At 37.7% G+C, this 13,300-nt stretch overlaps 1 protein-coding gene across 1 annotated transcript in view; it reads right to left on the reverse strand.

Moving 5' to 3' along the window:
• gprc5ba (G protein-coupled receptor, class C, group 5, member Ba) overlaps nt 1-10,313 on the reverse strand; it is a 42,922-nt gene extending 32,609 nt beyond the window's left edge. The window contains exon 1 of the mRNA XM_067437312.1: nt 9,831-10,313. The gene's annotated coding sequence lies outside the window, so the exon portion shown is untranslated. The remainder of the gene's footprint in view (nt 1-9,830) is intronic.
• Between the last annotated feature and the right edge of the window lie 2,987 nt (nt 10,314-13,300).

Genomic DNA, 13,300 nt, shown 5'->3' on the forward strand with positions numbered 1-13,300 from the left:
CTAACAGCAACATTACACACTAACTAAAGTTTGAAAGATGGAATCGCAAAGAACGGGACCTTTAAGACCACCTAAACCAAGACCAAGAGAAACCAGGCGAGAAAGAGTCAAGACCAGACCAGCGCTCCTCTAAACGATCCACATAGAATGTCATATATTTAATCAATAAGCACAATTAGAATAATAAGACATTATTTAGAGCTATTGCCAATCAAATTACTAATAATATTCATCTGTGTTGCAGAGGTTGCATCTGAATAGGTACAATTACACCTGTATAAATAATGTTGAGATTAATGTCTTAAAAATAAATTAATATAGAAATGTGATGGAAAATAAAAATAGACCTATCATTTTATTTATGAAACTGAAATCCAAAAATGTAATGAGTGCACTAAATTTGTTCAAGGCAGCAGATTCATTTAGTAACAGAACACGTTGCCAAAAAAGCAAAAACATGCGTCTAAAGTCACTTGATATTAATTTCTTGCATATTGAACGTTTGTATATATTCAAAATCACATTCGTGAAAGCAGCTCTGTTGTTCTTGTGAAATGTGAGCCAGGAGCTCAACACCAGTCCTGTGTCTCACGGGTATATCTGTGGCCAACAATATAATGTGTGGGTCAAAATTAAAAAAATGTCTTTTATGTCAAAAATCATTAGGATATTAAGATCATCTTCCATGAAGATATTTAGTAAATATCATAAACATATTAAGCATTGCTAAGGACTTCATTTGGACAACTTTAAAGGAGATTTTCTCAATATTTAGATTTATTTGCACCCCATTCCAGATTTGCCAAATATTGTCCTATCCTAACAAACCACACATCAGTGGAAATATTATTCATTCATCCTTTCATATGATCTATACATCTCAATTTAAAAAAAAAAAAAAAAAAAACCTTATTACAGTTTTTTGTGGTCCAGGATCACATTTTCTATTCTTTGTTGTGTAAAAAAAAAAGAAAAAAAAGATCTTGTATGTTTTCGCAATCACATCTTACATGTTGTGGCCATTTATATTATTTTGGGGCATTTGACTCTGAGACAATCCTGCATTGATTTTGGACCCAGCACAACAGTAACAAAAGAAATCACAATAGAAATAAGTTATTGATTGCATTTTAAGCAGTGAGTTTTACATAAACCAGACAATGCACTGGCAATTTAGTGAAGCACTCGTCTTGAGATAAAATCCAGAGTTATTTGTCCTGGCTCTTCGAAGCCTTATAATGGCAGTGAATGGAAGCCCAAAATTTGAAGCCTAAAAAAGTGCATCCATCCATTATAAAAGTGCATACATCTATCATAAAAGTGCATCTGTCCTAGGGCTGGGCGATATGGAGCAAAAAATATATCTCGATATACGATATATATCTCGATATCTTTACAGGAAAAATAACCCCCTAAAAACTACAGCAAAAACAAATATGCCAAATACCACAAATTCTTTTTTTTTTTTTTATTGAAGTGCAAAGAGGTAGTCAGTTCATGTAGGAACAAAGTGCTTTTGCAACATTTAAAAAAAAAACTCCCTGATTACATAAATAATAATAATTTAACTGTAAAAGAAAATAAATAATATTGCCTTTTCATTTATTTCATGCGTTCAAAAGATGAATCAAAGACTCCCTTTTTTGCACTTAAAGTAAACAGTAAGCATTTTGCAGAAAGATGGGGGCATGACTGAGATATAAATAAACTGATTTTGTCATAACACCATTTCCTGTTAAATTTGTATCAAAATTCAAACAGTGATGTTTGTCATGAGTTTGACAAAATTCAAACTCATCATGCGGATCATGTAGGCTACACATGAGCTGAATTTCACTTCTTTTCCAGTTACAGAACGAAAAATATGAATGTCAGAAGGTAGGCTGTATATGATACAGTACAACTTATAGAAGAGCACCGCGTGTCTCAGGACACCCGGGATGTCGCGTTTTTCCCTCTTGGTTAAAACATGAATAGACCTATTCATCATAATCCCGTGATAAAGCTGACAAAATAATAATAGTAATGATATTGCAATACTTTTTAAATGTTTTCAAATGATATGCAATCATTTTGACATTTTAACCGAAAACCATGTGATCAGTTAGACTTAGACACAAATCATAAACTGGCATGATTGCGACCATAAATTGATGCGCACAACCTGTAGTAAATGTACATTTACATTTATGAATTTAGCAGACTTACATTGCATTTAAGGTACACATTTTACATTTTTGTCAGTTCTTGCTTTCCTTGGGAAAGTAATCAACTCATAATTAATTCAAACACTCTCCTCACATAAATACTGCGTCTGAAAGAGAAACTCCTACAAATGCGATAAGATCAGCCGCAGAAATAACCCTGTCCAGGCCTTTTCAGCACTAATTTCGCACTGTGTCTTTAGTAACTCCTGAGAGTTGTTTATAATGCCGAAAGAGGGTTTGCGCTGGTGCTGTTAATAAATCTGACCCTTAAAGTCTACAATGCTTACTTTTTTTATTAAAAGGGTTTGACAAGGGTTTAACCCAGCAAAACATTAACCTGTCCAGCCGCCAAAAAGGCCTTCTTACATTGACTCCCAAACTCTTGTTCTTAAACTTAAGCACTGCCGAGTTCTCCTCATAATGTGCTTGTGTTCATAGCACCAACCCCTATATTCGGATTATTGATATTGTCCAGTCAAAGCTTGGTTTCATCCAGACCAGTGGCAGATTTAGGCATGGGAATCATGGGCTGCCACAGGATTGGTTTTCTATCGATCATTCGCATGTCACATCAATGATGCCATGTCACTGTATGGGTCAACTAACCCAAGTGGGTTCCCTTATTCTAGTTTGAGACTTAAGCCCCGTTCACACCGCCGGCACAAAGCAACATGATCCCGCTGATTGATTTCAGGCGAAAATGGCTGCTGGCGACTGGATGCAGGGGACTTCGGCCACTTTGAGTGACTACTAATGGGGGTGAAGTCAGTGCAAGCGCAGTGCACATGATACTATTATATCAGAAGATAATCCTATCAGTCAGCATATGTATTTGTTTAAACAAAGCTTTTTATATTAAATCAAGGCTACTCACTACAAACAAACTGTTCGCCCTGGAAATGCTTCAGGGCACCATGGGAAACAGCTGAGCGCTGTTAACTATGTAATCAAAGTTTCCCCCAGCCCGTATCCAATAGCATCTCCCGCTGCCAGTCTGAACTGTCTCGTGGCCACATATAGATAGCCAGCGTTGTTTCCACTGATCTATATATATGACTGGATTTCTCCCTGCGATCTAAACTGCCAGCAGGTGGTGAAGCCACTGGGAGTGTTTGAGCCAAAACCTTGACCCAAGTCACCCGGTTTTCAGCGCATCAGTTGCACATATTTAGTTTGTTTATATATACTTTATATATATTATATATATTACAATACCTTTGTTGCTATATTGCACTGTGTGTGACCCTGGACAACAAAACCAGTCATAAGGGAAAATTTAAATAAATAATCTTTGTGTGGTTTGTTAGGATGGGACAATATTTGGAAATCTGGAATCTGAGGGTGCAAAAAAATCTAAATATTGAGAAAATCTGCTTTAAAGTTGTCCAAACGAAGTCCTTAGCAATGCATATTACTACTAATATAGATTTTTTATATATTTACGGTAGGACATTTACAAAATATCTTCAAGGAACATGATCTTAATATCCTAATGATTTTTGGCATAAAAGAAAAATATAATTTTGACCCACAGTGTATTGTTGGCTATTGCCACAGATATACCTGAGACGCTGGACGGGTGTTGAGCTTCAGGCGCACATATTGTATTAAAAAAACTCACCGTGCCTGCCTCGTCTGTCCACCAATCTAATGTCGGTTACTATAATAACTTTTTTATAAGCTGGTTGTAAATAAATGTTTGCATTGTACGAATGTACAGTGAGACTTCAGACATAAACACAACGACTCGCTCTCATTAAAGTCAGACTATTTGATTTAATATAATCTGGGAATACCAATATGGTGGCATCATATAGAGCAGTGGTTGTTTCTCTTTTATATTATGCATTTTATGCACAGATTGCATTTAAATATATATTTTCCCCCTAGGTGATTTATTTTTTGTGAAAAGAAACTGATTCAATGTCAGCAATGTACCATGACGGCAAGTTAGTCAGAGGAAAGCAGAAGCCTGGAAGCCCAATGCTGTAAGGGAATCTATCAAATATGAACCTCCAACTTTCTACAGTGATAGTAAGTGCTTGGTAGTAGGGCTGGGCGATATGAAGCAAAAATATATCTCGATATCTTTACAGGAAAAATAACTCCCCAAAAACTACTGCAAAAACAAATATGCCAAATACCAGTTGTTTTTTTTTTTATTGAAGTGCAAAAATTTAATGTAAGAACAAAGTGCCTTTGCGACATTTATATATATAAAAAAAATCTGTATAGAAAAATAAGATTTTAACTGTAAAATAAAAGAAATAATACAAATTGCCTTTTCATTCAAAATTAAAACGACATTTAAAAAAAATATATCTGTATACAAAAATAAGAATTTAAATGTAAAATAAAATAAATAATACATATTGCCTTTTCATTCAAAAATAAAACAACTCAACTCAAGGTAGGCAGTGCATATAAGAGTTCAGCAGCAAGCCGCGCTCTCTCCGTAGTGTACAGTCGCAGAGTTCTTGTCTCGTAAAATTATGCCGACTAGGTAAACTGTATCTTGGATCAAGTGTTTTTAGCATGCGTGTAAAGCCATGTCGTTCAACGCCGGAAATGCATGCCATGTCCACTGCTATATGGCCGGGATCCTTAGTCTGGTGCACTCCTCGAATGCAAGCTTGTGCCTTGTCTGTAAACGGTGGAAAAGGTTTGTGGTGCTAGAAGCTTTGGTTGGCCCCAACTTTCGGCATTCACGGCAATAGACATCCGTCTGCTGTTCGTCCGATGCCTTAAAACCCGAAGTATCTCCATATAATGGAGCCAGTTGTCCTTTTTTTTTTTTTGACGAGTTCTGTCCAGCCTCCGGGCTGGTTGCGGACGCCGTCGTGTTCAATGAGAGAACACGCGAGGGGAGGGGGAACAAAATCAAGGAAGTGGGGGGCGAGCACAGCACAGAGAAACGCGAACAAGCAAAGTGGCGGAATCAGAATTAAATATAAACAATATATCGATATATACTATATGTCAAAATCCATATTGTGTTTAAAAAAAAATCTATATTTTAAATAAAGAGATATTGCCCACCCCTACTTGATGTTATGATCAAAAACCTGCACCAGTGAGACTGGTGGTTTCACAGTAGTTTAGTCTTTTTGCTCATTTTATGCTTTTGATATTCATTTATAGTGGCTTGTGTTTGCTTGGCTCACAAAAATGACAAGCAATCAGAATGCAGATGCAGAATGTAAACCATGTATAAATGGGCAAACTGCAATGCAGTAAAAAGGGACACTAGATATGCCAACAGCTTGAAAATTGTGTCCTTTTTAAATCAAACTATTTTCAGGACCTTACGTGAAATCAATCACCAAAATACATAATGAAATCTCATCGCAACAGGGTTACAGGTAGCCTAGAAATCTAGACGCTAGGGCTGAACAATATTCTGTTTTCGCATGAGCAATAGTCACATCGCCGGAACATGCTTGTAGCCCATGCGATGTGAAGCGTCGTAGCCCATGGTGTATTAAGAGAATGGTAGCGCACAGTAAACACAAGTTTGTTGCCGGAGTGACATGCACGTTCCGCGATCCTGCACTGTGATTGGTCCGCTGTGCCGCTGCTCACCGCTCACGGCTAAACATTCACTGCTAAAATGCGCGACGAAGAGGATCCGCCACAACAACAACAAAAAAAAAAACGTTTCATACCAGAAATCATCTTTTTGGGACTATTTCGGCTACAAAAAGGAGGATGTTGACCAAAAAGAGGTAATTGCATGGAGTGTCAGAAAACAAGAAAACACCACCAATTTGTCTGATCACTTAAAACGGCACCACAGAGTTCAAGACGAATACAAAGCAGGGCTCGACATTAACGCTTGTCCGGGACAAGTGGATTTTTTGAAGGGAAAAGTGAAAGAGAATTTTACTTGCCTGACGAACAAGAGCCTGATTAAAACAAAAAATAACTAGCGAATCACCAAAATGCAAGAATGTTTGTGCATCAGTGTAAGTGGCGATCGATAGTGGATAATAATATATAATGAACTGACGATAATAAGGTCGCAATGTTGACGCTTGTGCAGCCGCTCAAGGAGAAATTACAACACTGAATACCATCACGACTGAAAATGACACTGATTTCTTATGACCGTTCCATAAACAACTAATTAACATTCACTTAAAATCACTTACATTTTAGATGCAATATTTAGTGTTTTTGTTCTTTCACAGCAGACCCGTAACGCGTCTCACTCACAGCAACAAGTGTGTTACTCAATCGAATCATTTGAATGAACGACTCAGTGACTCACTCATTAAGACGGTCACCTGCTGCCACCTACTGGAGGTTTATTTTCATATTTACACATACTTTCCAACATTTTATGTATGTCACTTTTAATGAAGCTTGCTTATTAATGAAATTATTAACATCATGGAATGGTAATTATTGAGTTTAGCCTGGATTGATGGCTCTCAATATCGCAATATATATCGTTGGGGGAATAATATCGCAATGTAATTTGTTTTCAATATCGTGCAGCCCTACTACACGCACACCCTAGCAGCAGCAAATGTAATTCTAGCAACTCTCCATTGGCTTGCGAGCTTAAAAAAAAACACTCTAGTCAGGCAAATTGTGTATAGAGTCGGTGGGCAGATGAAAATGGTTTGTTCACCCAAAAATGAAAATCTCCTGCTACTTGAAAATAAAGATGATGGCTGCTGCTGGCAAACGGCGGTCTTTCGAATCGGCTTTTGGCCGTGACTCTGGAAGACTTTGAATTAAGCTTTTCTTTGAGAAGAGAACAAAGGACGACACTGAAATCATTCTTAAGAAGGGGAGATGTGTTCAGAGTTTTGCCGTCCAGATACTAGATACTATACTGTCCATGTCCAGAAAGGGAATAAAAACATCATCACAGTAGTCCATATGAGACATCAGTGGGTTAATTAAAATCTCTTGAAGCTTCGAAAATACATTTTGGTCCAAAAATAACAAAACCTACGACTTTATTCAGCATTGTCTTCTCTTCCACGTTTGTTTTCAGTCCTCAAATAAAGATTCAAACGGTTATGAATCAGCGGATTGATCATGATGATGTTTTTATTCCCTTTCTGGACATGGACAGTATAGTGTGCATACACTTGCATACGGTGTCAGACTAAATATAAAATATCTTAAACTGTGTCTGAAGATGAACGGAGGTCTTACGGGTGTAGAACGACATTAGGGTGAGGAGTTAATGACATACATTTGATTTTTGGGTGAACTAACCCTTTAATCTATCAATACGTCACCTTCTTCATTGCTCTGGTTGGCTGTAGCGCTTTTCTACTGAGTGCAGAGGGAGTTTGAAAGACAACCGTTTATCCACCCCTCAGATTGAGCCCTGTCTATGGTGAGTTCCCAGACCCAACTTCATCTTGATGTGGGTCTGGCTTGTCAGGCTAGGTAAGAGGTGCATTATAGTGACATTTAGCATCAAGCTATATATGACTGTTTATGAGATTAAAGGGTTAGTTCACCCAAAAATGTAACTTCTGTCATTAATTTCTCTCCCTCATGTCCAAACCCGTAAGACCTTCGTTCTGATGAAATCTGAGAGCTCTCTGATCCTCCATAGACAGCAGTTTAATTACCACTGTAAAGACCCAGAAAGGAAGAAACATTGTTAAAATAGTCCATATGACAATATAGTCCATGTGACTCCAGTGGTTAAACCTTAATGTTATGAAGCGACGAGATTACATTGTGCATTAAAAACAAACCAAAATAACAACATAACAACAATGGAAACAGTGCAGGACACTGACAAGTCGTTATTTTGTTTGTTTGAGAACAAAATGTATTCTCGTCTCTTCATAACATTAAGGTTTAACCAGTTACATGGACTATTTTAACAATGTCTAATTCCTTTCTGGGTCTTGACTGTGATAATTAAACTACGGTCTATGGAGGGTCAGGGAGCTCTTAGATCTCACCAGAAATATCTTGATGTGTCTAAAGACGAACAAAGGTCGTACGGGTTTGGAACGACATGAGAGAGAGTAATTAATGACAGGATTTACATTTTTGGGTGAACTGTCCCTTTAAGACTATGCCTTTACTCAAAACTAACTTTAAAGCACATTCAAGTATTTGTAATAACGTTCCATTGCAAACTAATGTGGATTTTGGGGCATATATTAAAATATTAATTGTAGCTTTTCAGGAATGAGCTAAATGTTATGCAATTATTTTAGCTACGGTATGGATATTTAAAAAAAAAAAATACAATATATATTTTTTAAAGCGGTTATACAGCCCTCCACTAACAATAGTAAAATCAGTAACACTGCCGAATGAAATGCTATTAAATGAAGCACAATTCATTCATAATAGTTTTAAGGACATTGTCCCTGTTTCCTAGGTTTGTGTAGAATCGTTATAATAAACTACTCGGCACCACTCGATATTCCAAGCTTAGTTTTGTACATTATAGTGGAAATGTTTCCATATTTCTAAACACTAAGAGTATTTTTACGTGTCGTTCCAAATGACTGAATATAAATATAGCAGTAAGTGCAGAAAGCTTTTGTGTTGTTGTTGTGAGTCGGGGCGCTGAAGACCCACAGCTTCATGTGTAATGAGATGAACTTCAGCTTTCAGAAAGGCCTCTGTCCATTGACCATTGCCTGCTGAGGTACATTTTTAAGCTCAACCCCTCAGGATGATGATAAATCTTCAGATGCACACTAGAAACATGGATGCTCCAATGAAATGCAGGAAGAGGGAGAGAAAACCCCCAAATCAAACAAGCTCTTTCAGTGGTTGGGTACGAATGCTTTCCTTAACATTAACATGTGACTAGTCTTAATTCATATGCTACATAATTTGGCTGATGTGAATAAACTTGCTTTAGGTTTCAGATCCGATTTTCCTCTTTTTAAGGGATGTCACATAATCATGCAGTCACATGATAATATCAAACGACTGCATACACTATTTATTAATTCAGAGGAGTAAAGATCATGTCTGTCAGGACTATCCCACAGAGGCATCTAATGAAACTGTGTAATGTTAGCTTAAATAAATCAAATGACCACTTAGTTGATTTCATGAATGTGACCACAAACCAGTCGGGTCAATTTTTTGAAATTGATATTTAAACATCATAAGCTTTAAACTGATGTGTGGTTTGTTAGGACAATATTTAGCAAATCTGGACTCTGAGGGTGCAAAAAAAATCTAAATATTGAGAAAATCTCCTTTGAATCTGTCCATGTGAAGTCCTTAGTAATTAATATTACTACTAATAATATATATATTTTTTTATTTACGGTAGGAAACGTACCAAATATCTTCATGTAACATGATCATAATATCCTAATGCTTTTTGGCATAAAAGAAAAATTAATAATTTTTACCCACGTATTGTTGGCTGTTGCCACAGATATACCCAAAAGACGCATGACTGGTTTTGTGCTCCAGGGTCTCTGTCTCTCTCTCTCTCTGTGTGTGTGTGTGTGTCTCTCTCTCTCTCTCTCTCACATACACACACACACACACACACACACACACACACACACACACACACACAAACAAAAGATTTGATGACAGCTGGCAGAAAGCAGCAGTTGCTCTGGTGTATTTACACAGCCTGTATCTGATCTGATCACGTACCTTTATCGATTAAAGCGTCCGATATGATGATCGATGGTTGAGAGCGCGTGTGAAAAATGTCACATCTCGGCTCCTGCAGCTGATTAACACAAGGCTCGCACAATTATTCCTCTTCTTGCTATTTAAAAACGTTACCCCCTTAAACCTAGAGTTTAATCGGGCGTTCGCGGTGTGATTAATAAACGAGGTCAAACACCAACAAAAAACAGGCGCTGGGAATAAAAACGCGTAACGTTATTCCCTTTCTCCTCTCGTTGTTCATCAGTTGTCACGGAGAAATGCAAATGTCCTCGCTCTTCATCACACCATCACCGCCTCGCACACATTCGGCATTCGTCGTCTTTCATCTGTTTGCCGCAGAAGCCGTCTTCGTTGTTTAATGTGTTCATGAGCTGCTGTGTTTCTTTCAATGCATCTGCTGCTTTTCCTCGGTCTTCACACGCGCGTTCTCAGCTGTTTGACTCAATCAATCAGCGAGGCACAAGCCCCGCCCCTCACTGTCAGTCACGTACAAGCCCCGCCCCTCACAAACATGCCCCCCTCTCTTCAACTCCACGTACGGAATTCTCCCCCACCCTAACTGTCTGTATGTGTCCAAAAAGCTTTTATAATTTTAGTTTTATTGATTTTTATTAATTGTATGTTATCTTACTCGGTGAATGCAGAGAGAATGTGGACGAGCCAAGAGAAATAATAACAGAAATACAATTTATTCCGCAGTAGACTATAGCTTTACGATTAATATGTAAATAAAACAATGACTCTCTTTGGAAATAATGTTTTCCATTAACAGTGCTAAGCACTGCACTGTATTTCCCGAGCTTGCATTGTTGGGGGCTGAACTTCAACGGGGTTGTGTAAAGGCACAATGTGTATTAAAATATCCAGTATATATACAACATATAACAGTGTTGTATATTCTGTTAGGTTATGTAAGCCTACTTACACTATCCCAAATGAAGAATGTTTAAATCCAGAGAAATAAGCTATTTTAACCAGGACACAAACCGTGCATCACCTATCAATGACATTATACCCCTTGATTTCATACCCATTGAGATTTCATTATACCCATTATATTCCCTCTATACACGAACTGTACAAGTTGTGTAGGGCCCTAAACCACCAGGGGGCCCACTTGCTCCTCACTATACACAATAAACATGCCGGTAATTAACCATAGTCTGAATATTTCTTCATAACATGCAAATATATGTGTGGCGTCTACTAAACATTTGCAAAGTCCTGTGGAAATCTTTTTAATAATGATTTATATTTATTCAATAAATGTATTGGACATCATGTCGATAATAACATGCATCTTGACATTTGGCTATTGCGGCAAACAAACAAAAAGTAGCCTAAGTATTTTTCTAACATTTAATATCTTATTTAGTGTTGGCAATGCAATAAATTCATAAACCCATAACTCATAACATAATTCATAAACGTAAAACCCATAATTCCAGTCCAGGTTTCCGCTGTGTTTCATTAGAAATGCCTCGTGATGAAATGTACCTTTCAGTGTGTGTTGGTACACATCAATAATCAAACGTTCTTATGTGTGGTTAATGTATAAGAAATAAACATTCCTGGTCAGGAATAAACAAGCTGTCATGTGACTCGGGCACAATGCCCATTAGTCTAAAATTAGATAATTTAGTGACTTATTGATGTATTGTTGTGTGTTCACATACAATTCACTCTAAAAAAGGCATGGTTGTATCCAGAGGTGGGCACAAATACATCAAAAACTATTTTGTTACAAATTACAAATACTGGCTCATGAAATGTAACAAAATAAAATACAAAATACTGATGTGAAAAATGTATTTAAATAAAATACAAGTAATTAGTATTTTGAAAATACAAAAATACTTTTTTTTCTTTTTTTATATGATTAATCATTTACATGTATACTTTTGGCAGACGCTTTTATCCAAAGCAACTTACATTGTATTCAAGGTACACATTTTACTTGAGTGATAAAACATTGTAAAAAAACATTTTACAAGGTACACATTAATATGTGTGGGTTTGATTTACACACAAGACTCTACTGCCTTGACCACGTATGCCTTTTCCATAGTAGAATCGCTCTGCGTGCGCAATTATTGAAAAACAATAGGATTGATTATTATTTTATACAAATTCCGACAGAATCTGTATTTCTCATATGTAATACATTTAAAAACGTGTAAAAACTGCAGATGAATTTTATATTGTGAACACTTGCTTAGCATTTCAGTGGCGTTACGACCTTACAACGGCACTTCTAGCCTAGAAATCTAGACGCACCCTAGTGGCAGCAAATCTAATCTGCCGCGAGTGTCGTCTAGCAACTCTCAATACACTTCTGAGCTGTATTCGCCTAACTCTTGCCGGGCCAATCACGTCGTGTATAGAGTCAGTGGGCGGGGCTTAACATACGGCCGAGTTGTGTGCTACTTGAAAATAAAGAAGCTGGCAAACGGCAGTTTTTCAAATCGGCTTGGGCCCCGACTCTGGGAGACTTGGAGTTTAGCTTTTCTTTGAGAAAAGAACAGAACGGCACTGAAATCATTCAAGAAGGGAAGATGTGTTTTCTCTACGCTTCGCGTTATTTGTTGCTTTGGTTGGTTGTAACACTATCCAGACAGAGCGACACGTGTCATAATCTGAAAGCCACGCCCATGCAATCTGAAAGGGGGGTGGGGGTTGGGGGGGACAAACCAACTGTCTCCATTGACTTTCTATTGCGTGAGGCTGCCTCCTTGTTATTTCTGACTTATAACAAAAAACGAACAATGTCTAAAAGCTGATATGTGACAAGGGGTACAGAAAACAAGCTAAAAAGAACCAAAAACCCAGAAGTTTTTATAAGCTGTTGACCCCCCAAAAAACAGTGTTTAAAGTAGGGGTGTCCTCGACTAAGGATTTACACATTCAAATCAGAATTGTCGAATCTTTCTATGGTCGACTGATAGTCGAATCCTCTATGTGAAACCTAAAAAAAAATTACCTACCTAGAGAGGAAAAGAGAAATTTGAGTGCGTTTACATGCATGTTCCTAAGCCGATTATGCCTAAAGGCACACGAAGATCAGCGCCGTGTCTCAGGATGTCACACGAGACGCGCACATTATATACGCGCAAGCTCAATTTTGAATCGACTTCTGACAGAAGAGCTGCACAATCTTGTAGCACAGGGTGAAATCAGTACACATTGACGATTTGAGGTAAATATAAATTTAATATAAAACCTTGAAATGGCGCTCTGTGGCGCGGCAGGATTTTAAACAACTTCCTGAGTCGCATCGGACAGGCACTGAATGCCGCCACCAGTGTGTGTGTGTACACTCATTAAATGTGTTCGAATTTTAAAGGCGTGGCGTGACCCCTTAAAGGCGTGACCCCTTAAAGGGGTCGCACACCGGACATGAAGCTCAGCGCCACGCCTGCTTAACACCTGCGAAGATTCAACCGTGAGAT

This window comes from Pseudorasbora parva, unplaced genomic scaffold, assembly GCF_024679245.1.
Source record: "Pseudorasbora parva isolate DD20220531a unplaced genomic scaffold, ASM2467924v1 scaffold_31, whole genome shotgun sequence".
Lineage (NCBI taxonomy): Eukaryota > Metazoa > Chordata > Actinopteri > Cypriniformes > Gobionidae > Pseudorasbora > Pseudorasbora parva.